We start from the raw sequence: 25,265 nt of genomic DNA on the forward strand, positions 1-25,265 counted from the left end.
CCCCAGCCACAATGACCTTCAGTCGTGACAAGCAACTTAACTCCACCTCCTCCAGCAAGGTCACTTATTCCCATTTCAGTGGGGGTGGAATGACTCCCCACTGTTTCCACTGGGTCCTATGGTAGAATAGGAGCATACCTCTGCTGGATTTGTGGTAGCAAGCATTAATTGCCCCCTTTGCTAAGCAGGATCTGCCCCAGTTTGTATTTGAATGGGAGGCTACATGTGTGAGCACTGTAAGATATTCCCTCTCAGAGGATGGGGCTGCTTTGGGGAGAGCAGAAGGTCCCAAGTTCCCTCCCTGGCAGCATCTCCAAGATAGGGCTGAGAGAGACTCCTGCCTGCAGCCTTGGAGAAGCCGCTGCCAATCTGTGTAGACAATACTGAGCTAGATGGATCAAGAGACTGGCTCGTTATAACACAGCTTCCTATGTTCCTCTCTTTACCCTAGACCAGCACCAGTCTTTGGCAGAAGATGAACCGTCAGTTTGTTGAAGATCGGATTGTAGAGCTGGACACCCTTCCCTTCATCTGGAATGTGGAAAGAGCCAGGCCACATTGCTCTCTCAGTATGAAGATGTCCCGTCTTAAACAATTAGCATTCACCTTTGAATTTGGATCCGTAAACCCCAGGTAAGGGACCACTGTGTGGGGTGGGAAGCAGTGCCTTAACTTGCTGTGTTGTGTGCAAAGAGTGCGTGCCTGCCTGATGAACATGTTTCCAGACACCTATCTGTCATTCTAGGTGTACACTTAAAAAAAACACTCTAGGGCCAAACTACACCTTACAAGGAATTCCAGGCTTGTTTCTTTTGTCCAGGTTCACACGTAACACAGAACCTGAGGTTCCCCAGCCCAAGATATGGAAGGAACTTGACTATATCTGGGAAATAAATGTAAGATAGATAAGGAAAGAACAGGCACTGCAAACAATTATGGCAGCATCTCCCAATAGGTCTGGGAAAGACTCCTGCCTGAAGCCCTGGAGAGATGCTGCTGGCCAGTGCAGACCATACTGAACTAGATGGACCAAGCATCTGACTCAGTAGAAGGCAGCTTATATTGAAGGGCACTGCAGTATTAAAAGGGCACTGCCACTTATATGGAAGGGTACTCAGTGGCACTGCACCTGCTTTGCATCTAGAAGGTCCCAGCTTCAATCTTTGGCATCTCCAGGTAGGGTTGGGAAAGGCCCTTCTCTGTCTGAGACCCTGGAGAGGGACAACACCATGTGAAGCAGAAGACCAAGGTTCTGATTCTGTGTACAGCAGCTTGATATGTACTTCACAAAGGTGCCAAATTTTCATATGCAAAGGATATGCATCCCCCAACTTTATATGCATTTCAGAGGAGCAGCACCAAATGTCTGAACTTATATGAAGCATGACTGGTTGTCATGCCAACCCCTGCTGAAGCTCATTTTGTCGAACATGCGCACAGGGCCTTCTCTGTGATTGCCCCTAGGCTGTGGCACTCCCAGTCTTCCAGAGGAGATTGTAGACTGCCCTTTTTATCAGAGGTGGCCAGTCAGTCAAGGCGGGTGGGGCTGATGGGAGTGGTAGTCAACAACATCGAGGAACGGATGTAGTCAATAACACTGGGCAACCCAACATCGGGAGCCCATGATCTAGGCCATTGCATCTTCCAAGCAGGAGAGGAGAGCTGGTCTGGTGGTAGCAAGCATGACTTGTCCCCTTAGCTAAGCAGGGTCCACCCTGGTGGTTGCATATGAAGGGGAGACTAGAAGTGTGAGCACTGTAAGATATTCCTCTCAGGGGAGGGAGCTGCTTTGGGAAGAGCACTTAGGTTCCAAGTTCCCTCCCTGGCAGCATCTCCAAGAGAGGGCTGGGAGAGATTCCTGCCTGCAACCTTGGAGAAGCCGCTGCCAATCTGTGAAGACAATACTGAGCTAGATTGACCAATTGTCTGACTCAGTTTATGGCAGCTTCCTATGTTCCTGGTGTGTGAACTCCACAAGCGCAAATGAAGACATTTAGTATAATAATTCCTGATAGCTAGACGTGTATCTCAACTTTGCCCCTCTTAAGATGGTGGTATGGTTTTCCTGCATGCTTTATGATTGATTACCAACCGAAACGTCTCAATATCCGCTGCCATCTGGCTGATTGCTGCCTCGACTTGTCCAACCTCAACATGACATAGTTAGTGAAGTGCTCAAGAAATGGAAAGGGGGGGGGTTGCTTAAGGTGTGGCGTGGTAGGAAGGCATCTTGGAAATAGTTTTGATTCTCTTCCCCTCCCTGCTTCTTCTCTCCTTGTGCATTCCTCAGGGTTGTTAAACTTGACATCGCTTTAAACGAACTTGAGGAACTTCCACCCGAAGCACTTTTCCCCTTTGAGAATCTCGCTGAACTAGACGCATCACTTAACACTTTAGGCATGTGAGTGTGGCTTGATGGATGGTATTTTGTAGGGGGAGAAAAATTTAAACGCCTGTGAAAGAGGAGAGCGGGGAATGCTCCATCTTGCCCTTGAGCGAGAGCGGTAGTCACCGTGGAGTAAAGATTTATCCTCTCTGCTGGCATCTCATACAAAGCTACCTTTTACTGGCTCTGACTTCTAGCGCTGCGTTCTCTACTCTGACTGGCAGCAGCTCTTTAGAATCCTAGACTGGGACTTGTGGCGTCTCAGAGCCTTTTAACTGGACATGCCAAGGATTGAACCTGTGCATGCAAAAATTGTGCTCTGCTGCTCAGCAATGCCTCTTCCCCCCACAAAGGGTGACTCTGTGAAGCTGTCTTCTACCAGTTGAGAGTGCTGGTTCACCTGCTCTGACTGGGAGCAAATTTTCAAGGTCTCCATTGGGTGTCTTTCCCTGCCCTGCTGCCTGAGACCCTATTTATCTGGAAATGCCAGGATCGGAACCTGAGACTGTGTGCTTGTCAAGCATGGGCTCTACCACTGGGCTAATGGCCCCTCAGTTCTGACCTGTTCCTCATTGGTAAAGTCAGGACTGAGCCAACATTATAAATCTAGTTTCAGCTTTGTTTTCAGGAGTATCAAAAGTGGCCTTCTCTTGGGGTGGTTTTCAGTGCCTCCCGCAAGCATATTTGGAGTGTTTGGTTGCTTGTGTTCCCCCAGATGCTGCTACTTCTTAAGCCCTGTTCAGACATTACTCTGTACATGCACTCAGGGGTCTGTATGTGTGTTTTGTGAATGACTGTACATGCATTCGTTAAAAAGTGAACCTCTCAAATGCAGCATACAGACAGGAATGTATTGCTGTACATGTGTTGAACATCACGTGAATGACTGCATGTATGTAAAGATCTGTACATAGATTGTATGTGCATTGAACATAATGTGTGAATAGGGCTTTAGTTCCCCAGAAGTGCAGTAAAGTAAGGATGAGAACTTGTTTCCCCACTTCTGCTGCTTCTTGATTGAGTCAGGCTTGCGAAGAAGCTAGCTGACCAGCCAGAAGCGGTTTTGCTTCATAAGAGCTCTACAAAAAGGTAAAGATCTGGGTGCAAAGGAGGGAGCTGCGTTACACCGAGTTGGACCATCGATCCATCTGTCTCATTATTGTCTACACAGACTGGCAGCAGCACCCCAAGGTTTCAGGCAAGAGTCTTTCCCAGCCCTACCTGGAGGTGCCCCAGGGGCCTTCTGCATGCAAAAGGGATGCTCTTCCACTGAGTTATGGCCCCATATGGTTTGCTCTCCTAGCCTACAAGGTTAGGGAACCTGAGAAAATGAAGGAGAGAAGGGAGCAAGAATGCATGCTTTAGATGAACCTGAATGAAGACACAAGCCCCATGAAACAGCTTGAGGAGAGGACCTGTGTAGCCTGATTGTAGGATATGCGGGGTCCCTTCCAGCTCTCCCCGTGGATCAGTTGGGCTTCCTGAACACTCCTATCAAATGCCTCCCAAGCACTCAGATGCTCATTTGAGAACTTTTTGCCGAAGCTCAGTTGGTCCAGACTCAAGTGGAGCCAGGGTTTTGAGCAGGAGGAAGAGGAGAGTTCACATTTTGAGCTCCCCCTCTTCAGAGTCTCTCTCTCCCCATTCCTCCTTAACAGGAGAGCAGACGCTTAAAGAATCCCCATAATAGCTGGCATTTACCTCATCCTATGCCTCTTGGGAAGGAAACGGGGCTTGCAGAGCTTCACTCTGTCACGCCCTCACATGTCCATGCCTGTGTGTGCACACACACAAAACCAGCCATATTTACACCAATTGTAAGTTTGCATTACTTTCAATTAAAAAGAGAAACCCTGACATAACTCTGGACATGTGCCAGCAGTAATAAAAGCAAGAATGTCTGCGTGTTTCCATTTTTGAGACTCAGAGTATCGCCAGTCCTCTGGCCTCTCCAAGCATGCTGCTGGCTGTCCTCTGCTGAGTTTGCCATGCCCAGAAGGCCGGTTGGAAGGAGGGGTGCTTGGCTGAGGTGGCTGGACCGGCCATGCCCCCTTTCCCTGGGTTTGGCAAAACGGGCTGAGATAACAGTACAGGAGGGGTGAATAAGTAGAGATTGTGGTAGCAAGTATGAAGTGTCCCCTTTGCTAAGCAGGGCCCACCCTGGCTTGCATTTGAATGGGAGACTACATGTGAGCGCTGTAAGATATCCCCCCTTAGGGGATGGGGCTGCTCTGGGAAGAACAATGAGTTCCCTCCCTGGCAGCATCTCCAGACAGAGCTGAGAGAGACCCCTGCCTGCAAGCTTGGAAAAGCCACTGCCAGTCTGTGTAGACAATACTGAGCTAAATGGACTATGGTCTGACTCGGTATAAGGCAGCTTCCTATATTCCTAAAGGGATGTAGCTGGAAGACTGCAGAATCGGTACCTTGTTCACACCAACCCCATATCCAAAGTTGGGCCTGAGTGGGAAGGCTGGACAGTTTTGGAGTTGGGTGGAGAAAACAAAGTAAGCTTTATTTATATGGGAGTGGGGAGACACGGTCCTTCGGTTCTCTGCTCTGTCTGAGGTACCAAATAGCCGCATCCATTGTTAACAGATTTCCACCCTTCTGTTTTCACGTGGGGTTGTAGGATGAAAGGGATCAGGGTTCTCCCCAGCCTTGTGGTACTTGACCTCAGTTATAACATGCTCAGAGGGCTGAAGGACCTGGAAAGCTCTTCCCGCCTGGCCATACTGAACATGTCTCACAACCAAGTGAGGACCCTCGAGGATCTCCCTCTCCTGAGTAACCTAACACACCTTAATTTGTCTTCCAACAAGATATTGTCTCCTGTGAGTTGTGGACCTCAAAAGATGGTGACTATAGTCCATTCAGTCATTATGTTGTGCAAGTGTACAGACGTACATGTACATTTGCACATGTTTTTGTGTGAATGATTGTACCTGTGTTCATGTTAAAAGTAAATCTGGATACGGGCCCCTCAAAAGCTTGAGAAAAATAAGAAGTATACCTGTATGTTGTACCTGAGTTCAATGTAACTACTATTACAACAAATATTTATATACCACTCTTCAACCAAAGTTCTGCAGTTTACATAGAAAAATAAATAATACATAAATAAGATGGCCTCTTGGCCCCAAAAGGCTCACAGTCTGAAAAGAAACATAAGGTAGATACCAGCAGCAGCCATGGAGGTCTGCTGTGCTGGGGTTGGATAGGACCAATTGCTCTCCTCCTGCTAAATATAAGAGAATCACCAGCCAGGGACAGATAATTTGTGAATAACTATACCTGTGTACACTGTACACTTGTTATATGAGTGTTAAACATTATGTGTGAATTAGACTTTTGTGTAGGAGAATCGCAACATCGAGAGTGGGTATCAGTGCTTCCTTGCAGGATCTGGGCCTCTAGTGACCAAATAGTAGATCCGCCTGGGTGGATCTTCCATATGAGGGAATTGGGCCAGGCTGAGGCTGATGTGTAGCCAGGAAACCAAAGTGAGCTCAGTTTCAAAGATTTGGGGCTAACCCAAGATTGGCCAGGTTAATCAAATCTCAGGGCACCAGATCTCTCAGGAGACATTCTAGGCCACTACCCGTCTCTCCTCCATGCTTCTTCCTCCATTTCATTCCCTTCTTCCTTTTCGAATCCATGGAGGAGGAGCAGCAACAGTGGACAGCAGAGGCAGACAGTGGTGGCGGTGACCAGTGTTCCCTCCGAAAGGGACTTCCAGATGTTGTTGACTACAACTCCCATAATCCCCAGCCAAAGGCCATTGCAGCTGGGTATTCTGGGAGCGGTAGTGAACAACATCTGGGAATCCCTGTTAGAGAGAACAGTGGAGGTGACCCCTGCTAATCTGCTGCCTGTGGTGGCCAATCAAAATGTCTCCATCTGTTGTTCTCAGGACTGTGGCTGTCTTTCCTTGTCCAACCTCAGTCTGCTTGATGGATGGACCCACCTTGAGCAGAATGAGGTGGCAGATGCCTGAAATGGTAGAGCGGACTGTACCACTTCAGATGGCAACTGGGCAGTACCTTTTTTGAATGTTTCCCCATGTGTAAAAACAACAACAACAAACCAACAACAATTTCCTGCAAATAAAACAAAATTACTACTGCACAGTATAGTACAACCATCCTCACTACTTTGCAAGTTGTGGATTCCCCACCCCTTTTTAAATTGGGGACATTTTGAAATCTGATTCTCCACCCGCAGTCTGAAATGGTACAGTGCATTGATCCACCTCGGCAGTCTACGAGTTCATTCTGCTACATGTGTGGAGCAGGCCATGAGCCAAGCAGGCAGAGTGGGGTGGAGTGGAGAGAGCAGTGTGGGGTGAAGTGGAGTGGAGAGGCCACAGAGAGCTCTCACTACCTGTGCTGCACACACAGGAAACAGTGCATTGTGCAGACCAAAGATGGAAACACACCACACGTTACAAGGGAAACGAGGGTTTCCCTCATAACACTAATGTAATATCTGCTGCTGCTGCAGCTTAATAAAAGAAGGCCATAGTATAGGCTTAAGGGTGGAGCAAACCAATGTTCAGTAACATTTGTGCAACTCTCAGCACTGCTGGTCTCAAAATGGTTGCCGCCCTTGGTGTCAGTTCTCTACTGGTGTCCCCGAGAACAACTTCCCTCCGTGCACCCATGCATGGGCCTCTTGGTTCCTACTCTCAGTACAGCTTATAAGGCAGCTTCCTATGTTCCTCTGTAATGTGGGGACTGAGAGGCGTTTGCAGGAGAAAACGGGAAGGCGCAGGAAGGGGTCAGCTCCCCTTCTACCCACCAGTTCTCCTTTGCAAATTCCTCCCTGCTCCAGCTTTTCCATCCCTCACCAAACAGGTTCCTAACCTTGGGTCCCTGGATGATGGGAGACCCATCATCCCCAGCCGCAATGGCCGGTGCACCTGGGGATGATGGAAGCTGCAGTCCAACAGCATCTGGGGACCTCAGGTCGAAAACCCCTGAGTCAGCAAATATAAATTTTGTTGGAGGGGAGCTGCCTCAGGCTAGGACTCATAGTGGTCAGACACCAGTACCCACAACGCTCTGTTCTCAAGCTGTTAGACTGAATTCTGAGCCTCAAGAATGTTGGAAGTGACGGACTCTGCGCTGTCTCATGTCTCAATGACAGAGGAGGACAGATTAGTGAGTTAGAGGGCTAGAGGGGTCAAGACATTGGTCATCCTCCTCTCCACTGCTCTGACACTATCCCTTTGATATATAGATTGCTACTCTCAGGGACTTCCTTCCTTCCTTCCTTCCTTCCTTCCTTCCTTCCTTCCTTCCTTCCTTGCAACACACATGCTCCTCTCTCCCTGCACCATATGTGCAGAGATGCAGAAACCATCCCTCTGCCTCCAGCTAGCTAGCTAGATTAGAGATCCTATCTCTCCACTTTCCTATCTAGAATGGAGTTCACCAATAAAGACTCCTTATATTGACTTGAAACGATGAACTGGCTCCAAGTTTCTTTTACTCTCAGCATACACGCATGCCTAGGCAGACTCCGCTGTGTTGTGCCTCAGTGCACTCTGCTGTAATAGAAGGGTATCTCTGATCAGAGAGAATTCCCAACAAAGAGAACCGCCTGGGCTGCAGTACCATTGTGCCTGGGCTTTCCATCCGCTGCCCCCAAGAGACAGTTCTGGCACACCTGACCCTTACTAGCCTCTGCTGCCACATCTATCTATCTATCTATCTATCTATCTATCTATCTATCTATCTATCTATCTATCTAATTTATATACTGCTTGGGTATGTGTATCTCTAGGCAGTGTACACAATTTAAAACCCAACAAATATAAAAAAAAAGAGTAAAAAAAATCGATTAGAACAATTTCACAGAATAAAAATTTAAAACAATTTCATGGGACAAAAACAATTAAGCAGTTTAAAATTAATTTCAGTTAAAAGCCTGAGAAAACAGGTGTGTCTTGAGGGTCTTCCTAAAAGCAACTGAAGATGGAGATGCTCTTATTCTGGAAGTACAGAATAAGAGCTCAACTTCAGCCTGATTCTGGCTCTGCTTCTGCTTCTTGGGTCTTTCTAACTTCTGTTGTTCTGCTTAGATCTGATTCCACACCTGCTTCTTGCCTGCCTTCCCTGGACCTCTCCCTTGCCTGTTTTGGATCACGTCTCTGTCTCCAGGACTGGAGTTGACCCTGCTGAGGCCTGACACATACCTAGAAAGCATGTGTGTCATGTAATATGCATTTCTGCCTAAACTGTATTGATTGCAGGAAGAGGACGTTTGCGTCAGAGCAGAGACAGGCAGAGCTTTCAGTTTTCCAGGCTTGCAAACCACTTTCTCCCCTTCCAACTGAGAGTGCTGTTTTCCCTCAAATCTTGTTCTCCGCCCCCCGCCATCAACACATATATACATATATATAAGCAAACAATAACAAAACCTTATGAGAATATCATACAAGCATAACACAGCACCAGATAAAATGGCAAAAGTTAATCTAACAACATGGGTGGGAGAGAAACATCATTATTATAAGCGATGAAAAAAAGAAAAGCTCAGGCTTCTCATAACTAGTTCAGATAGTCAAGATTTGTGTAAGGAATGGCAATACATAATGAGCAACAGATCTCCTGGCTCCAAGTGCTGATTGATACCGTCCCACAGAATGTAGGCAAGCTGTTAATTTTAACTATTTTAAATAGGTCCCAAACTTCTGCAAGCCAGTCTGATTTTGTGGGTTTTAATCTTGTTTCCCAAAGCTGTGCATATGTCATAGATAAGGAGTTCCCAACCTTGGTTCCTCAGATATTGTGGGACTACAACTCCCATCATCCCCAACCACAATGGCCTTGGCCTTGGCCTTGGCCATTGTGGCTGCTGGGGATGATGGGAGCTATAGTCCAACAACATCTGGGGAACCAAGGTTGGGAATGCTTGATCACAGATCAGTGTTGCACTACTGCAAGCATGTTTCTCATATGTACCTTTTATATGTCTTGAATGGAATTTTACACAAGAGCACAACTTCAAACATCCCCACAATGTTGTGCAGCTATGCAATTTCCTTGCACTTGTACAACTTTGGTGCACAAGACCTGCATTAGTCTCTAGATTTGGGCCAATACCATCAACACAATTTACTCAAGCCCTGTTCAACTGCTATGTTATCTGTGGGTGCTATACCCAGGTAAGACCTCCCCAGAAGTGCACCTGTACATCTGTAAGTCCTGCCTCTGCAGTGATGAAACCCCACCCCAATCGACATGTTACAGCATTAGCCAGAAGAGTGCCCCAGCATTCTAACCACGGGGAGGACCTTTCCTCCAGTTCAGCATTTATCCACTCAGGCAGACTCTGTAAGCCTGATGAGCAGGAAGTGCAGTCTCCGTGCGTGTCGGGTGGGAGTTACAGGTGTGCCTCTGTGGATGCTGTTCCTGGGTACAGCATCCATGGATGATATGTTACCTGAACAGAACATCAGAAGCAGCATCTCTTCCACAACAAAACTCAAACCCAGCGAGTCAGAGTTTAAAAGCCTCAAACCAACAGGTCAAGCGTCTGTCAGAGAAGTCTTCACAATGTGGCAGTTTTAACAGAATACTTCTGGTGTGTATTGGTTTTATTTTCTTTTGTTTCATTTTAAATTATTATTATTTATTTATTTCATTTGTATACCGCCCTTCCAAAATGGCTCAGGCCGGTTTACAATTAATAAAGCTCAGTTAGTCTGCGTTTCTATGGGTTCAGTTTGAGTTCAGAAAGTGAATGTTAACATGGCATGTCATGTATGAGATGGACATGAGAAATGACCCCAAGACATCCTGGTAGCCCCACAACCTGTCTCTTCTTCCTCTCCCTCTCCCCTCTTCTTAAGCTGAGGTCTCTGGATGGCGTGCAGAACCTGCCTCAACTCTGCAAGCTGCACGTGCAGAAGAATCATCTTTCCAGCCTGCTGCCTCTTGCTTCCTCACTCTCTCTCAACATCCTGGATGCCTCTGGCAATGACGTTGGTGGGCTGCCAAAGGCTTTGCACGTGCTCTGAGGGCTCCGTAGGCTGAAGCAGCTCACGCTCAAGGTGACGCTTGGCCCTACAGTCAAGGACTGACAAAGGAAGGGGCGCGCCATAGACTTTGCACTCATGAGTGAGCAGTGAGTAAGGGGACGGTAGCTCAGTGGCAAAGCCTCTGCTTTGCATGCAGAAGGCCCCAGGTTCAATCCCTGGCAGCTCTGCGTTGGGCTGGGGAAGGCTTCTGCTTGAAGCCTTGGAGAGCTGCTGCCAGTCAGTGTAGGCAGTACTGAGCTAGATGGACGAACAGCCTGACTCGGTATGAGGCAGCACCCTATTATCCTATCACTGACTTGCTAGGAGATGGTGGGATGGACAAGGGCAGTCCAAGACATTTTCCTGCTGTCTATAGGTGAGTGTTCAGCAGCCTTCCCTGCAACAGGGAACCCCTTACGTTGTTGACCACAACTTCCATCATACCTAGCTGCAGTGGCCTCTGGCTGGGGTGATGGGAGTTGTAGTCAGTATCTGGGGATCTCTGTTGCAAGGAGCACTCTTAGGCCATGCGACTGAGACAGCATCAGTGACATCGAAGTCTACTCAGACGATACCATCAAGTCAGGCGGTGGCAGCAGGGACATTCCTAGCTTGTGATGGTGAATGGAGGAGGGGATAGAAGAAGCATGCCCCAGAAGTGGGGGAAATGAACAGTATGCCCCAGTGGAGTGAGGAGGGGTGGTGGTGTCTGCGCCTGAGGTGACTGCCTCACCCTGCCTCATGGAAGGGCCGCCCTGGGGATGGGGCTTGGCTTCTCCATTGGCTTCCAAATTTTCCCCTCCAATGGAGCACATTTGCTTGCCACCCACAGCCATAGGCGATTGCCACACCTGGATTATGCACTGCATAATATGCAGCATTCCTCAAGGCTTCTATTTCTCTCTTCTGCCTGCACAACCACCCTCAAAGGATAACCCCTTGGCCCGAGACAACCGCTACATCACTTCTATCAAAGAGTCCACCTCTGTGGAGATCCTAGATGACATGTTTCTTCAGAGCCCACCAAAGCTCTCTGCTCTCCCTTTGTGCATGTGGCCCTTTCTCCGGGAATCAGCATCCAGTTCAACCGATGCAGCCCAAGCAAAAGACGACTTGAAAGAGGTGGCCAGGAGGCTCTTCCAAGCAAGGCTTCGGCAGAAGAAAGATTGCATCAGCTGCGCCATACACCACTTCCATTCTAGGATATTGTAAGGCATTCAACTCCTTTCCAGTTAAAGTGGGTTTGTAAACAAGACCTCTTGGAAGTTGCACGTATGTGTTTGTGGCTGGCTTTCCTTGGGGGCAGAGGCTCACAAGCCGAGCTTCCTAGGTTTCATGGAAATAGAGATTCCAGGCAGACAGCGGACAGGCTCTTATGAAAAGCAGATTTATTGGAGAGCTGAAGCGTGAAGTCAAAGGATGTAGAGCCCTGCAGGTGCGGCAGAAAGAGAGCTTGCAAACTTAGCTTTAGTGAGAGGTGAGGGACTGAGGAATGAACATTAGAGTTGGATGGTAGGGGTGTGCACGGAACTGGCAGGGGTAGCTTGAGGGTGAGGGAGGATACCTTTAAGGACTGGGGAGGATACTCGCCCCCCAGGGGCATAGCTAGGGGAGAGGGGGCCTGTGTTCATCCCTCTCTCTGGTGGCCCCTCAGAGTGAGGGAGACAATGGAGAAAATAGGGAGGGATGGAGCTGGAGGGCCCTCAGGAGCTGGGGGCCCGTGTTCTTTGAACCCTTTTGCTCAATTATAGCTACACCCCTGTCACCCCCCCACCCCCCCGCAGCCACGTTTCCCCCAGTGGCGCTGCAGTTTAAAAGGGTCCAGTGGGGCGGCAGCATACCACGCCGCCCCATTACCTCAGACACACGCGCCAGGTACTTCCGGTCCGAGGAGGCAATGGGGGGGCAGGGAGGTATGCTGTCGCCCCGCTGAACCATTTTAAACTGCAGCACTGGTGGGGGGATTGTGGCGGGGGGGGTGTGTGTAAGAGCACCCTCCCCAGTCCTTAAAGGTATCAATTTGAGGTACAAACCAATTTGTACCCGAATCAATTCACACATCTCTATCATGGATGCTGGGGGCTGTATTGTCCAAACGGGTCCATTGGCATCCATGCGGAGGGCTGTTTTTTGTCTTCCTCTGATGGACCTTCAGTAATTGTGTCACCCAAAGGGCTGATTCCCACATCAATGTATGCTGCCACCTGATATCTCATCAGGCTTGAATGGCCTTATGTTTTGAAGTGAGGTGATAATGAAAGCCCCATCTTCATGGCGGTGGCTGTTTCTGACATCAGAACAGCCCTGCTGGATCAGGCCCAAGGAAGCCCATCTAGTCCAGCATCCTGTTTCGCACAGTGGCTCACCCGATGCCAACATGCTGGTCATTGCTTGAGGCTGCAGGTGCTTCTTCTCTGAGGTGTGTTTTCTCCCCTGTCTCTAAGGGAACTGCAGGAAGAACTGACAGAATACGAAGAAAGACACAGACTAGAAACGGATGGGTGTGTAAGGTGAGGAAAGTAATATTGTATGTTCAAGAGAAGGTGTGATTTCCAACATCTGGAGTCATCTGCAGTGGAAGATGAGTTTGAGAACAGTCACAGCTAGTCTTTCATTCAGCTTTGCAACTTGCATGACAGAAATATATTATATAGACCAGCTGTCCTCTTTCCCTTGTGTATCAGGGAAGGCTTCAAGATGGGTTCTCAAACTGGGGTCCCCAGAAGCTTGGAGCCAGATGTGTGTTTGAAGCAATGATAACACAAGCAAATACACAATCTCTAAAACACCATGCCGAACGTTGTCTCCAGATACATACAGGCTCTCCCTTCGGAGGATTTTCTGCATTTTGACAGTCCTGGGCAGCTCACTGAAGCCATGGACAATTACCTGTTCAGCAAATTTTGGGAAAAGTGCAGAGTGGAAGGAGGAAACCAGCCAATCTACCTTATAAGGAGCTGACCAAACCAGAAGATGTAAGATCTGTTGATTATTTACCCTCTATCAATGGCGCTGGAACTGTTCTTAATGTTAACTTTTAAATAACAGGGCCACCTAATGGTGCAGCGAGGAAGCAACCTGCCCAGAGAGCAGGAGGCTGTTGGTTCGAATCCCTGCTGGTGTGTTTCCCAGACCATGGGAAACGCCTATATTGGGCAGCAGCGATATAGGGAGGTGCTGCTGAAAGGCAACATCTCATATTGCTCGGGAGATGGCAATGGTAAACCACGCCTGCATTCTACCAAGATAACCACATGGCTCTGGGTTCGCCAGGAGTCAGCACTGACTCAACGGCACACTCTTCCCTTTCTTTTAAAATAACATATTAGGTTGGTTCACATAATTCTAATTGGGGTAGGAGACACATCCTACTCAGATTCGGGAGCTGTGTGTACTCCCATTCACTGTTTGCAAGTAAAAAGCAAGGTAGGAGAGGGAGGAAGTGAGAGTTTTCTAAGCAGGAGCTGGCGTGGAGGGCTTTTCGTGCTTCCCAGCCGCTGTCCCCATCTCTTTAACCAGGTAGGATGAAAAGCCTTCCAACACAGCTGCTGCTTAGCACATGGCCACATCCTCCCCTTCCTATCTTGCTTTTTACTCACAGGCAGTCGGGAAATGGGAGAGTGTACAGCTCCCAAACTGGGGAGGACATATCTCCTACCCTAATTAGCATAATGAGAACAGCCCTACTGAAAAGTAATCTACCATGTTTTTATTTAGAGCAGGGCTGGCCAAGCCGAGGCTCTCCAGGTGTTCAGAGCATAAGAAGAGCCCTGCTGGATCAGGCCCAAAGCCTGTCTAGTCCAGCTTCCTGTTTCCCACAGTGGGAAGCCCACAGGCAAGGGGTGAAGGTAGGCCTTCTCCCTTGCTGTTGCTCCCCTGCAACTGGTATTTAGCAGCATCTTGCCTCTGAGGCTGGAAGTAGCCTATAGCCACCAGACTAGTAGCCATTGATAGACCTGCCCTCCATGAGTTTGTCTAACCCCCTTTTAAAGCCATCCAAGCTATTGGCCATCACCACATCCCATGGCAGAGAACTCTATAGATTAATTATGCCCTGTGTGGAAAAGTGCTTCCTTTTGTTGTTCCTAAATTTCCTGGCAATTAGTTTCATGGGATGATGAAACTGATTGCCAGAACATTTAGGGCCAACAAACAGAAGTACTCGTTGAAGCACAATCATCCTCAGCCCTGCTGTGCTGCTGGGGATGATGAGAGTTGTAGTCCCACAATTGGTGCAGAGCCGCAGCTTGGCTACTCCAGATTTAGAAAATTGCTCCTGGGTTGATCCCAGACATGAGAGACAGCAATCGGGGAAGATCTCAATTTTAACTGGCCTGGCTTCTGTGAGTGAAAACACTGGAGAGATGGCTAAAAAGGGACATCTAAGCTGGCTAAAAGGACATCTAAGATGGCTAAAAAAGGACATCTAAAAAAGGACATTGTAGGACTGGAAAAGGCGCAGAAGAGGGAAACCAAGATGATCAGGGCCTAGAGCACCTTTCTTATGAGGCAAGGCTACAACACCTGGGGCTATTTAGTTTAGAAAAAAGACGACTGCGGGGAGACATGATGATAGAGGACTATAAAATCATGCATGGTGTGGAGAAAGTGGAGAGAGAGAAATTCTTCTCCCTCTCCCATAACTCTAGAACCAGGGGTCATCCCATGAAATTGATTGCCAGGAAATCTAGGACCAACAAACGGAAGTACTTTTCCACACAACGCATAATCAACTTGTGGAATTCTCTGCCACGAGATGTGGTGACAGCCAACAACCTGGATGGCTTTAAGAGGGGCTTGGATAACTTCATGGAGGAGAGGTCTATCATTGGCTACTAGTCAGAGGGCTATAGGCCCCCTCCAGCCTCCAAGGCAGGATGCCTCTGAGTACCCGTTGCAGGGGAGTAACAGCAGGAGAGAGGGCATGCCCTCAGCTCCTGCCTGTAGGCTTCCAGCGGCATCTGGTGGGCCACTGTGTGAATCAGGATACTGGACTAGATGGGCCTCCTTGAGGGGCCTGACCCAGCTGGGCTGTTCTTATGTTCTTATGGCTCAGTCTATGATAACAACAGAGAATGAGTGTCTTATAGGATTACAAGCACTCAAGTATTGTGTGCACAATACTGGAGGCTGCCTAAGGTACCAGCGATGAAGGGATGTGAGACTTCACCACCATGGCTAACCTAACAACAAATTGTTTGTTAGTAAGAGGAAAGAGGCAGTCATGGGATAAGCTTATGAGGCACTGGGTACCATTTATTCTATTTCATCAAACCACTTGCCTCTATCCAAATATGCAATTATGTTTTAATATGCTGTAATGTTTATCCTGAAATAGTGATACATAATATTCAGCTTAATGATGGATAATTGTGCCTCAAGGTGCTATAATTCATAATACTTTGTTTAATGTATCTTACCTATTATATTTGTGTTATCACTGTAAATCACCAAATAAAAAACCACCTTCGGGAGGTAATCCCGCCCTCATTGCATAGGGGCCAGTGTGCAGACCCTTTGCTCCTGAAGTCAACTACTGAGTGAGGCAGAAGGAGTAGGAAATATTTTATTATCATCATCTATCTGTATATGTATATATTTCTCTTAGGTGTACCCGTCATTCATTCCATGTGTGGCAGCTCTCACGAAAGTTGGCGAATCGCTGCTGGATAGCGACGGGGACAGGCAGGAGGGAAGAAAATGGCGGCAGTGGTAGCTGGGCTAGGGGCCCACTGAGGGAAAAAGACGGTGGTGAACAGCGGTCGTGGGTGGGTGGGTGGGTGGTCAGCAGGCGGGCAGAGAAAACGGAGGAGGCAGGCGGAAGAAGGCAGCGGAGGCCGGGTGGGAAGAAAACAACGACGGCAGGCGGGGAGGAAAGCGGCGGGGGGGGGAGAGCACAGGCGGGGGGGGGAGAGTGGCGGCGAACTAGAGGCACAAATGCTCTGCGCCCGGCCCAGCTAGTAGTCGTTTTTGTTGTGGGTCGAGGTGGTGGTGGTAGTAGTAGCAGTAGTAGTATTTTGAAATGTGTACCCCGCCTTTCTTGCTGGAGCAACTCAAGGCAGCTTGCAAAGACAAAGCATAAAAACAGGCTCGAGCATAAAAATAAGCATACTTAAATGAACACAACCATACAGAGCAGTGATTTTTTTTTTTAAGAATATACCAACAGGTGAAAACAGCAAAAAGCTGCCAGCCCCAGTATCTGAACCAAGTCCTGTGAGGAATGGTTGAAGGAGCTAGGTATGTTTAACCCGGAGAAGAGAAGACTTAGGGAAAATAGGATAGCTGGCTTCAAATATCTGAAGGGCCGTCATATAGAAGGAGGAACAAACTTGTTCTCAGTCGGTTCTGAGGGCAGGACTAGAATGAATGGGTTAAAATGACAAGTAGATTTAGGCTAGCTATTAGGCAGAATTTCTTATTTGTAAGAGCTGCTTGCCAGTGGAACAGTCTGCCTCATGCTGTGATGGGCTCTCATTTGCTGGAGTTTTCAAGAAGAGTCTGGACAGTCATCTGTCAGGGATGCTGCAGTAGTATCCTGCACCAAGCAGGGCATTGGGCTAGAAGACCCTCAAGGTCCCTTCCAACTTTGACATTCCATGATTTGGCCTGCACGAGGATTTCTTCCAAGTCTCTGTGAAAAGCACATGAAATGGTACCCAAATTTCCTGCTGCTTAAAAAAACGGCCAGCCTTCCTTTGATGTGGCGAAAGCTCCATAAGGTAGGAGCTACCGTGCCAAGTTCAAAGGCTTGTGTTTAATTTTACTGACAAAATATTGCTGCAATAAAACGTATCCATTTTCTTAGCTATGGCTCTATCCTGTTTCAGGTGGCCAGGGTGTCAGCCGACAGCTGGTCCCACAGAAAAAGGCACTCCTGTGCTAGGCACCTTGATATTGGTTTAGAAAAGGCAGGATATTTGAAATAATACATGTTTAAACTGGTCTGACACTGATTGCATTGCTGTGTTCCCTCCCCCACCCGCCAAAGAGATTGATTGGGTGCAGCGTAGTTTTATGAAATGAGAATATTTCTGAGAAATCCCTTGTTCTTTCACAAAGCCACTGTTCCCAAGCCCTGTTTACACTTTATGTTCAACACTCCTCTAATGACTGCACAGTGTACACAGGAGGCCCATTCACACATTACGTTTAACACTCACACAGTGTACAGTCTACGCAGGTACAAATCTGTGCACAGGTACAGTCATTCACACATTCTTCTGAACACAGGCACAGAGGTATACTTCCTATCTGTACCATGCATTTGAAGGGCCTGTATCCAGGGTCACTTTTAAAACACAGGTACAGTTATTCACACAAAGACGTATACGAGTGTACAAGACATGTGTTTACTTGTACAACATAATGTCTGGCTTGAGCTAGGTACAGATCTGTACACAAGTACAGTTATTCACATGCTGTAGTGAACACAGATACAGCACAGATACAGTTCAGCTCCTCCTTGTAATCTGCATTTCCAGGTGCCTGTCAGTGTACCCAGATTCATTTTTTAAAACAAATGCCGCTACGGTCATTCACAGAAAAACATGTAGAAGTATGCAGCCATTTGTGCACTTGTACAACATAATAGGACTGTTCAGATGATCCTTAATAGGGTAGGACAAGCATTCTGTCCAAGTTCCGGAGCTGTGCAGTCCCATTTTGTGATTGTATGTGCGTTAAAAACAAGGACAGTGGAGGGGAAAGTGATCATGTGGTAGGCGGGTGCAGCTCCCGACCAACGCAGGAGGAAACGCCATCGGAGCCTGTATCCACCTCCCCGCCTCCAGCCTTCTTTTTAATTCTCACACAATCACAGAATGGGAGTATACACAGCTCACAAATTGATTATCAGAACCAGCCCAATGTCTGAATGGGCACCAGAGTGTCTCGGTTAGAAGCACTGATAGCAGAGACCAGTGTTGGCCAACAGATGGCCTCTATCAACTCCTGCAATTGCTTTTGCAGGCCCTTGGGGTGCCCTTTTCTGTGGGACCGAGCAGGTTCCCAGGTCAAATCCCCCAGACCCCTCACTTTCAAAGAACAGCAGTTTAATCCTTTGGTCTTAGGAGCCAAAATTCTTGGTGCAACATTCTTTCATGGTTGTGCATGTTCTTTCATTTGGGACCCAGCTGTCTACGGACATCCTGATCACCGGAAATACAAGACCCATCATTAAGAAAGGAGATGCATTTCATTGCAGCAACACTTAACTCAGTGAAATGCCATCTTAACCTGGCCCTCGTGGCCCTTAGTCACGAGGCTAGTTCACATGCTCGTTATTTCAGTAGGACAAGTCCTACCCAATTTCGGGAGCTGTGTGCATTCTCATTTTGTCATCGTGGGCTTGTAAAAAGCAAGGTAGAGGAGAGCTGGTCTTGTGGCAGAAAGCATGACTTGTCCCCTTAGCTAAGCAGGATCTGCCCTTGTTGCATATGAATGGGAGACTAGAAGTGTGAGCACTGGAAGATATTCCCCTCAGGGGATGGAGCCACCACTCTGGGAACACCATCAGAAGGTTTCAAGTTCCCTCCCTGGCAGCATCTCCAAGATAGGGCGGAGAGAGACTCCTGTCTGCAACCTTGTAGAAGCTGCTGCCAGTCTGTGAAGACAATGCGGAGCTAGACAGACCAATGGTCTGACTCAGTATATGGTAGCTGCCTATGTTCCTAAGGTAGTATGTTGGGGAAGTGTTTGTTTGCAAGGTTCCTGCTGGGCAGGAAGGCTTTTCTTCCTATCTCATTAAGCAGCGGGGTTCAGCTGCTTGCTAGGATGGCACCCTCCTACCCAGCGGGAGCCTCACAGGCAACCACTTCCCCCGCCTCCTACCTTGCTTTTTAAGGGCACACGATCCTGAACCGATAGAGCACACAGTTCCCAGACTTGGGCAGGATGCTCATCCTACCATATTGCTGGTTGTGAGAACCAGCCTAAGGTGTGGTAGAAAAAGGTTTTGCTCACACTTCTGCATGTAAGGAGAAGAACAAATGAAAGTGCGCTTGTCTTTTATATACATCCTGGTGCTTTGCGGTTGTATGCACTGAGGAAAGTGAAAGGATCACTGTGAGTATAGCTCTTGAGGGGACCATCTTCCCTCCTTCGCTCCACCCTCAGTCAGAAAGTCCTCTCTATGGTCAGGGAAAGTTGATCTTCTGAGTCAGGGCTGACCAAAGGAAGGGTTACGTTTTGTGAAAGCTTGCAGCAGCTGCGAAAAGCAACCCCTGTTGGGAAGTTTTTTTTCAAAGGGAGAGTTGCAATCAGGTATATGCCTATTCAGAGTGAGGGCAAGTAGTACTGTGTTCTCTCTCTCTCTCCCCGAACTGACTTTGTGGCATTATCATATAGTCAAATCTGAATGACCACATGGCATTGCAACGTCATAATAATTGTGTGCTCCCCTCTTCATTGGGATCACCTCCCAGAAAGAAGCAGCTCTGTTGTCGTTGTTTTAAAGGCACGATGCAGCTGCCGGTTGGGCAGCAAACTGACATTAAACAACTGGTATTAACATTTCAGCCTCCTCAAAAACAGTACCTACGGACCCAAACTGTTCACATTTGAACAATCTGTGAAGTGCTAGTCTGAATCATTGCCCCCACCTCCTCCCACGCCCAAGTCACAGGACCTCCCCTTCATTCCCTGGAATAAAATGGTGCTTTAATGTAATCTCCAGGCTTGCTCAGATCTTCGGGATATTAATATGCTTCTCTAGCCATCTCTGCCGAGGGTAACAGTTTGCCTTTTAATCACGCTCCCTTTTACAGTTGCTTTCAAACAGTCCTATTAAGCTGCAGGTGTGTGTGAAATGAAGAAAAAACCCCAGCCCAGGCAAAAGGTGATGAGGTTCTCCACCGAAGGGGCATGTTGAGCCTTCCTAGCTATGCTTGGAATTTGCTGTGCTCTCTTATTTCCTTTAGCGCAATAGAGGAGGGAAAAGCCATCCTTACATCAGGAAAGAAAAGGATGTGGGCTAGAATGACCCCCCCTTGCATCTTCTGTAGCAATTTACAATCCCTATGAGCAAGGATTCTCAACCTTCATTGGGTCCCCAGATGCTGTTGGACTGCAACTTCCCTCATGCCCATGGGTCCAGTCACAAAGGAAAAATGGCTATTGTGGCTGGGAATTATGGGAATTGTAATCCAGCAACATCTGGGCACCCATGTTTGGAAACCACTGCCCTACAGCATTGTGTTTTATTTATATTTTATTTTTACATGTATATCCTGCTCTTCCTCCAAGGAGCCCCAAGTGATGTACATGGTTATGCTTCTCCTCACAACAACCCTGTGAGGTAGGTTAGACTGAGAGATAAGTGACTGACCCAGAGTCACCCTGTGAGTTTCATATGACTGAACAAGGATTTGAACTCGGGACTCCCCAGTCCTAGTCCAGCATGCTAACCATTACTCAGCATTGGCTTTTTGCATATTTAAAATGCAGGTGTTCAGGGCACAGGATATTTGAGCAATTGTCTTCTCCCCATAGGAGTTTTTCCCTCCCATTGATTTGAAATCAAGCAATGAGGTTCTTTCACAGGGGTCAAAGCATTTGCTCTGCCGGTGAGCTTTTTAGAAGCCCTATTCACACGTTATGTTCAACATTATGTACACTTTATGTACAGTCTGTGTACAATGTGTGCATGTGCAGTTATTCACTGTACATGCACACATGTACATGCAACATGTACAGGAATACATTTTATATCTGTACCCTGTATTTTCAGGGAACTGTACCCAGGTTCATGTTTGAAAAGAACACATGTACAGTCATTTGCACAAAAAAGTGTACATGTGTACAGACACACGTACAGCGTACTGTCTGAATAGGGCCAAGGTGCAGCTTGTTGGGCTACCAAAAATGCATTCTCAAACACACCCCAAACTGTACCTCACCTAGCAAAGAATGGTAGTGGCTTGCAAGTTGTTTTTCAGGGAAATTAGTTTGCTTTTACAGATCTCTGTGTCAAGGAATATTTTGTTATAAACTTCTAAGGAATGCTTGGCTTCCCAGCAACATGGTTGGAAAACCACAACCCTAAGACTTGATGGTAGTACTTCTTTAATGAGGACCTCCCACGTGAGCATTTGTGTCTGAATCTGTCTAAGTCTGGACTGAAACTTTGTAAACTGTTACGTCTTTGGGTCCCGAAAAGTCCCAGCTCATGGGGGTACTCTTTGGCTCGCTCTTCAGCAGGAAGGGCACAAGACATTTCCTGTCTGAGGCAGGCCTTGCCTCACTTTCAAAGTCTTCTTGGTCCTAGTACCATGCATCTGCTTCTTTTGGCCTAACTGCCTGACTTCCTCGACCCTTGCCTTGCTCCTGACCTCTGGCTTGCTGATTCTCCTGGGTGCTTTCCAGATTAGACCCTGCAGCGGGGTTAGGATGTATCTCTGAAGTGTGTTTCCACACTTCCTGCGTTGTGACACCGCAGTCCCTACGTGGACAGCAGGGCGCCGTTCACATTTCCAATGCCGTGTTTCAAATTTAATCGCTGTGATATAGAGCTAGGACGCCGTGTATCTGGCGTAAGGAAGTTGCTGTTTTTTGGGGTTGTTAGTTTCCCCGAAACTGCTCCCCCTGCTGTTTACGTTTTGAATGTGACTTGCCTGAATTGAGGCATTTTGCTGCTGTTGAGCAGCTAGTCTGGAAAGCGCCCTGGCCCCAGATCAAACCCTGCACCATCTATAGGCAGTTGCCCACACCTCAGCCTGACAGTGTTTCATCTGTTCTCAGGTAATAATAACAATAATTATTATTATTATTACATTTTTATCACGCTCTTCCTCCAAGGAGCCCAGAGCGGTGCACTACATACTTAAGTTTCTCCTTCACAACAACCCTGTGAAGTACGTTAGGCTGAGAGAGAAGTGACTGGCCCAGAGTCACCCAGCAAGTCTCATGGCTGAAGGGGGATTTGAACTCGGGTCTCCCCGGTCCTAGTCCAGCACTCTAACCACTACACCACGCTGGCTCTCTAATAGCCTCAACACTTACTTCAGCCACCTGCTCCAGACCTCTGTGGGAGGCAACTCTGGGAGGACAATTGCCTCTTCTCTTTGGTTCAGAGTTCTGAGACCTACCTAAGATGGCTGCCATTCGGCCAACAAAGACTGCCTTTCCCCTGTCTTTAATTTGTACACCATTCTTTTTGAGAACTAAACTGGAACGACTAAATCAGAACTTTCCTGCCAAGTAATCAAGCCTAAAGTGAATGGATGCTTGCACTCAGCAGACGCCATTTTCCAAATGGGAGTCTGTGACCTAGAGGTGAAATATTCCGTGTCTGATGGGTCTCTGGCGCTGTGTGCAACAGCTCTTTTGAACCGCCCGAGCCTGTGTCAAGGAGCTGATTGGGAAGAATGTTCTCGCTCTGTCGTTTTGCTGTAAATTTCACTTTCTGGCTGATTTATGAGCTGGCAAAGACTTAAGTTGGCTGATCTGGCCCACTGGTTCCAAACAATGTTTGCAGGGGATGCTGTTAATATGCTTTGACTTACGAGTTTGATATCATTCACTCACAGGTATCAGACATGATGTCATGTTCTGCAACTTGTGTCTCTTAATAGAAAAAGTGATCAGCAAGCAAAGGTGACCCAGTCTGCTTGTGGCTGCAGCTAAGGTTTGAACCAGTGAAATGGCCGCGAATGAGGGTTGCCATCTTCTGGCTTTCCAAATCCGGGTGCCTAATTTGTATATTATGTAAACTGGCTTGAAAATAATTTCTGAGCAGAAGAGGGACTGCACGTTTTGCTCCACAACTCTGCTTCTATAAGGGCTAGAGCTTCACTTTTTCTTTTCTTTTTTTAATGAAAGCTGAAATCCGGGAGAATCTGGGTGGGCTAGGCAGTCTGGGTAATATGCTTAAAATCTGGGGTGAAACCCGAAATTCTGGGGGTCATGGCAACTCTACCATGAATGCATGAGGCCACCTGGGCTAACCCACCATCTCTCAGCCACCCATCTGCAGTTTGGGAATAGCAAATCGCTTGCCTTGCAGGCTGCTGTAAAGATTACTAAAATAATCTCAGTGGAGTGCTTTGAACAAAGTATTATAAAATAGCTGACCTGGCGCAGAGCATCTGCGCCCCAGTTCTCCTTGTCTCTCCTCCCCCATCTTCATTTCTTCCTTTCCCACCCCTCCAGCCCCATTGTCCCATGGCTGTGTACAATGGAAGTTGTAGTCCATCGACATCTGGGGACCCAAGTTTGAGAACCCCTGCTTTTACCACTGACAGAGCTCTACATTGCTGAAGGCTCTTATATGTTGCTTGTGTGTTGTATTCATGTGCTTTTTAACAGTCTGACTTGTGAAGCAGATCATGTTAGTAGACCCCAGGGGCGTAGCAAGCTTGGAGTGAGCCCAGAGACAAGATTTTTAAATGCCCCCCTTCACTGAAGCTCAGCTCATGAAGTAAATAAATCTTAAATGAGGCTGAATAGTGGTAACAAAAAGCATAGTAAATATCTCCTATGTGCCACAACTGAACATCATCCTAAATTATTTTAAAAAGGTTTTGTAAATTGTGGATGATGCAAGTCATTTAATGGTACTAGAGAAAGACGTGCTGTTCTGGTAGCTCCAGGTCTTCACACTCACATCAGTTTCAGAGGATGAATGCAACTGAAGGAAGCCCGGGCAGATGTGTGACTGAGGGAGTCAGTCATGTGACTTGCCTATGGGGGACCCCCCCAAGGCCGTGGGCCCCCAGACAACTGTCTCCCCTTGCCCTATTTTAGTTAAGCCCCTCGTAGACCCTACTTTTTTGAAAAAAATTAGAACGTGTAATAGAAAGCTTAATATGTGTTTTAAATAATAAATATCCTAGTGGATCCATCCAGCTGTGCTTACTGCAGAGTTCTGGCAATTCCAGCATGATTCAGCATCATAGAAGATTGAGGTAGGCCGTTGGGAGGGGGTGGAGAATAGAAGATAAATAGAGCTAATAAACAGGCACATGTGTTTACTTACGTATACACGAGAGTCAAACTGCGGCCTCTCCTTGAGATCTAATGTTCAGAAATCTGGGAAGGAGGCAGACATCTGATGAACTCTAGCATGCATGTGTACACAAGACATGCCTGGAGGTCTTCAAGCAAAGGCTGAGCAAACCATGTGTTGTGATGCTACAGCAATTTTCCAGTAGGGGATGGCCTACAAGACCTCCTCTAACTCTATGATGCTAGGATCTTCCCATCTTCCCAAAGTACAAACTGGAAAGAGTTGTTTGCCAGACAAACAGGGCTGTCCTTCACAAACAGGGACATTTGGAGTATATGAAGGAGTGTATGAACAAACAGGGACAATTTGAAATAAAAATAAACTAGTTGGGCCGGGTGCCATCCCTATTTTCTCCCCCATCGCTAGTCCGGCAGGTGCTTGCGAACTCTCGCCAGAGCTGCCACGCATGGGTTTACCAACAGGTACATTTAAGAGAATTAAATATATAGAAAAATAAATGGCATTATGGTTCAGCTCAGTGATTTTGCAGAGACATGCATTTCCTTGCTGAAAATACAAACTTTTGTGCTTCTATGGCTCTTCTCCAAAGGGTAAAAAAGGTATAGATAAATAAATAAAAGGTATAGAGAAGGAGAAAGAGGTCTTGGAGGCTCATGGAACTAGGATAGGGACCGAATACTGTCTTGGCTTGGCCCTGATCCATGGTGTGATAGTGGCATCTGCCCTAATTCAGATTGGCTCAGATTAAGCAGAGCTATTTCCCAATGTTGGGGAGAGAAATAAATAACTCCACTTACTTTGAGCCAATCTGCTGCAAACATGGGGGAGCTTCTGCCAGTCAGGGTTGTGTAGGAAGATCTGAAAAGGAGTGATGGGCTGACACTTAT

At 47.4% G+C, this 25,265-nt stretch overlaps 1 long non-coding RNA gene across 2 annotated transcripts in view; it reads left to right on the forward strand.

Moving 5' to 3' along the window:
- Positions 1–25,265, forward strand: part of LOC128327202 (uncharacterized) — a 32,466-nt gene that overhangs the window by 5,722 nt on the left and 1,479 nt on the right. The window contains exons 2-6 of one of the 2 annotated variants that reach the window (XR_008308530.1): positions 452–633; positions 10,245–10,445; positions 11,343–11,620; positions 12,857–12,922; positions 13,223–13,387. This is a non-coding gene — a long non-coding RNA (uncharacterized LOC128327202). The remainder of the gene's footprint in view (positions 1–451; positions 634–10,244; positions 10,446–11,342; positions 11,621–12,856; positions 12,923–13,222; positions 13,388–25,265) is intronic. The other variant, XR_008308532.1, reaches the window with a different exon arrangement.

Source organism: Hemicordylus capensis, chromosome 5 (genome assembly GCF_027244095.1).
Source record: "Hemicordylus capensis ecotype Gifberg chromosome 5, rHemCap1.1.pri, whole genome shotgun sequence".
Lineage (NCBI taxonomy): Eukaryota > Metazoa > Chordata > Lepidosauria > Squamata > Cordylidae > Hemicordylus > Hemicordylus capensis.